Source organism: Myotis lucifugus, unplaced genomic scaffold, assembly GCF_000147115.1.
Source record: "Myotis lucifugus unplaced genomic scaffold, Myoluc2.0 scaffold_5219, whole genome shotgun sequence".
In the NCBI taxonomy this organism is placed as follows: Eukaryota; Metazoa; Chordata; class Mammalia; order Chiroptera; family Vespertilionidae; genus Myotis; species Myotis lucifugus.
The window spans coordinates 135-4,307 of record NW_005876267.1 but is presented as its reverse complement, the minus strand read 5'-3'; the positions used below and the strand labels follow the sequence as shown (position 1 = coordinate 4,307).

Below are 4,173 nucleotides of genomic sequence, written 5' to 3'. Positions count from 1 at the left end.
CAATATTCATAGGTATGCAGTAAGTTCTTTCAATATGTAGTTTCATATCACTTATTTTTAATTCAAGAAAGTTTTCCTGAATCAGAGATTTTAGTATAAATTTGTTCCTTTGGTTTAGTTTTTATCTTTGGGGACTCATATTGTCCACATGTTGGATCTTTTCATCCAATTTCTTCTCCTTTAGAATAACAAGAAAATTTTACTAAAACATAAGATTTACAGAAGTTTTTAGACAAGCCATACAAAATGGTCATAAGCTTTTCCCTGAAGGGAGGATTCTGCATTTGACAGCAAAGTCATAGCGTTATTAGTGAGGGCCATGGTGCTTGTTTAATGTTCCCATTTTGGTTCAAACAATCAAGCTTGTCCATCTACTGCGTCTACATAAAGTTAGACTTGGTTAGAGAGCATATTCTAAAGAACTGGTTAGCTGCTTTTATCCAATGCAATTAGATTACCACAAAAAGGGGGAAAAGAGCCCATAAAACTACCCCCCCCTTTCAAAAAAATAATAAAACAAAGAAAAACACCAATACCCCTGGCCGCTAACCCTGACAATTACCTTCATTCACAGTGCTTTATACTTAAACCATGATGGAGGAAATTAATAAAAGTAGAGAGGGCCCACTGCTTTTAAACGTTTCCAGATATTTCTAGCCTCCGCTCATGTTTTATAACAGTGAATCGGGACAAGACACAGGTTTGCTAATGTGCTTTTAATCACCAAAGGACTGGAGATGTGTGGGCTTTTGTTCTGTAATGCTTCTAAGACTGTGGTCATTACACGCAAACAACAAAGGAAGGAATCTTGGCAGAGAGGAGAAGTGATGCACACTTGATGATCAGATCAATTTAAATAGTCTCCATGGCATGTAGCCTCGTCCATGTCCACTTGTTTCTATGGCTTGGGCTTCATTGGTCTCCCACTCTCCCCTACATCATTTGCTAGTTGATTGTCTGGATTGGGAGCACTGAGCACAGCCTGGATCAAGAGCAGAACTGTCTGAATCTCCAGTGCTGGGGACCACTTAGCTTTCAAAATACCTAAACATATTCTTCACAACTTGTCTACATAAGGATGAGAAATTTTGGTCATGAAATTTACTTTAGGTGCTGCCATTGGTTGTTCTTCTGGAAGGAACAGTTCAAGTTTAAAAGTCCCTCCCTCAAAGGGGAGTCCTGGGGCCACATGAAAATAACAGGCGTTGCTCTCCTCTGGTTCTCCTTTCATGCCGGCAGTTAGTTCTGCCTGCGAACGCTGGGTCTCCTCAGCAATCCTGCATGGCAGCCCCGCCATCTTGTCAGATCCCAGTTAGGAATCTGGTCTAGTCTCCAACTCCGCTAACTTCATGCATGAGTCTTATCCTATTTCCAATGTTTGTTTCTTTATCTATAATACTTTATATTTCTCTCTTCATTTCTTTTTGAAATTTTCACAAACTTTCCTATTGGTGTTTCCTTTTCCAAGTGCTTTTAGCATGTTTAGTGTGTCTGTGTTTATATGCACATATGTATTTGTGTACTAGTATATGTATGTGCCTGTGTATTTATAATCAATCATCTGTATCTCTCGCCCAGGTCTTTCTTTTGACCACCACACTCAGATCCAATTGTCCTTGCAAAATCAATGCATACAACACTAAACCCATTTATCTTTCTCAATCTTCCTTCTTTTGTGTTTCTTACATTAAGGAGTGAGGTACATCCACCATATCAGTCACCCAGTATAGATGCCAAAAAGTCATTCCAGACTAATTGTCTTTCCTCCCTTTAAACCAATCAAGCAATTCCAATATTTTCTCTCTTTTTAATACCACTATTACTTCTTCCAACTCTCCATACCCATTGCTATTACCTGATTTTGGCCATTATCCTATTTCAGGTGGGTTATAGCGAGTGAAAGGTTAAAGTTGGTGGTACATGGGCAGGCTAAATATCCATCTCAGATGATGGTTAAAGAAAATCAAATTTATTCAAGGAAAAGGAGATGAAGAATGGAAATATCCAAAGGGAAAGGCTACACAGCATTGAGTCAAAGGGTATTGGGTCCCTGATGGCAGCAAAAATATACTTTGGACAGTGAAACAAGGAAGGGCATAGAAGAAGCAACAGAAAAGTCTAGGTTGGGCTGCTCTGGCTCATTGAGAAGTCAGAGGAAAGGGAGCCTTGGAGAAAGACAGGTTCAGGGGGTTAGCTGTTGTCCATTGTTCCCCTGGTTGTAAGTCTCATGGGGTCCCTTAGAGGTTGGGGGGTTCGTGCCTGTGGGGGAATGGCACTGGCATGCTCTTTGGTGGGGGAGGGTGCACTGGGTCCTTTGTCCTCAGTGTATTTATGTCTTTCTTGCAGGTGGAAATCTTAGGGGAGGTTTCAGGGGATTGCCTCCATAGAATATCGATCAGCTTTTCAGATATGCTCTTTCAGGTTTGTGGTCTCCACTGATTGGTCAGTGCCAGGGCAGGGGGTCCTGAGGCAGCCACAGCATCACTTGTCTGGTTTTGCTGCTTTTCTGGGCCTGGAGCTGGAATACAATTGAGGCCTAGAAGTTATCTTCAGAGAGGAAAAGTTCAAGGGGTTTAAACCGCCTGACCAGTGATATGAAAGATCAGGGGTCCAAACCACATGACCAGTGTATGCTAGGAGAGGCTAGGCTACCCTGAGGGTGAAGTTCTTGTTTTCTCAGGTTTGCCCCCTTGCTAGGCATCTGGAACTTTCTGCCCTGGTGAGTTTCTGTACTTGGCCCATTGTCCTTGCTCCGCTCATGTCTAATAGCTGGCATTTCCCAAGTTTACCAACGATTTTCTTTTTGTTAAACCCAATGGGCATTTGATCCTCCTCTACAATTTGACACTCTTGACTAATTAACTCTTGAATTTCCTCTCTTGGTCATTGGGACTCCACTACAATAATTTTTTTCTCACCCTCTGACTAGCACATCTCCTTTCTGTGCTTCTCTTGCTCAGTTTTGCTCAATTGTAGTCACTGATATTCTCTTCTTTTGAATCTCCCATGGTAATCTTATTCCACCCGTAGTTTTCAATTATTTAATTATGTAGGATGTTTACTCCTAAATCACTGTTCCAGTCCAGGTCTCATCTTATATTTAGCTACTTCACTTCAATATCCCAATCTAAAATCCAATATATTTAAAACAGGACTCTTTATCTCCACCATCCCCCAAATAAAGTAAAACTAAACAAAATCCTGCCCCTCATTCTATATTTTCTTATTTCCCGAATCGTCTACAAAGGCAATTAAGCCAGAAACGTGTGTACCATCTCCTATTCATTCCTCTATCATCAACACAACTAGTCACCAAGTAGGGCAGTTCTAACACATTAATATCTAGCTTAACACTTTAATAGCTGAATAGGGACTCACAATCTAAGCCTCCCAACTTAGCACTTATTCACCTCAATTTTATTTTCTGTATAATCTGTACAGTAATGAACCCAGACAGAAATCACTGAATTTCAACTTCCATCCTTGCCAACGATACACATACAAAGTGATGCTGGAGGATGGGCAGGGAGGAGAGGAAGGACAGAATGTAATAGTTAAAATCAATTTTTAATGGTTATAGATTCCTTAGTGTCATCTCTGAAATCCCACCAACTGAACTAAAAATTTCTGTTACAACATTTGTTTGATGCCTTATATAAACTGTTTTACTGGATATTTTCCATCTGTTAATCTCCCCGAAAGAAACTGAATTGCCTTGTCATAAACTCATGTCAATGGATTTTACACTGGGTAAACATTGTAGGGGACCAAAGTTTTAGGCTGCTTTCGGAAAACAGGATGGGAAAGATTTACTTCAACTGAGTAGTAATCCATTTTGGTCATTCCACTTTTAGTTTATTAATAGGATAAGGAAAACATGCATATTATAAATCAATGTTCTGTTGAATAATGTTAACAAATAGCTAGGGAGGCAAGGGGTTGAAAGTGTTGGCTTAAAATAAATTTTGAATGTTTTCAGTTACCAAATTTTTGGAGGCAAATGGGAAAGACATCTGGACCCAAACATCTACTTTTCTGAAATTTTTTTTTCATTTCATTTCTTTTATTTATTTAAATCTTCACCCGAGGATATTTTCATAGGTTTTTGAGAGAGAGAAAGGGACAGAGAGAAAGAGAAAAGCATCAGTTGCCTCCCATATGTGCCCGCTCTGA

General features: G+C 39.8%; 1 pseudogene; it reads right to left on the bottom strand.

Annotated features, from left to right (window-relative positions):
* Positions 1-852: 852 nt before the first annotated feature.
* On the bottom strand, positions 853-1,297 carry LOC102442668 (annotated as a pseudogene).
* Between the last annotated feature and the right edge of the window lie 2,876 nt (positions 1,298-4,173).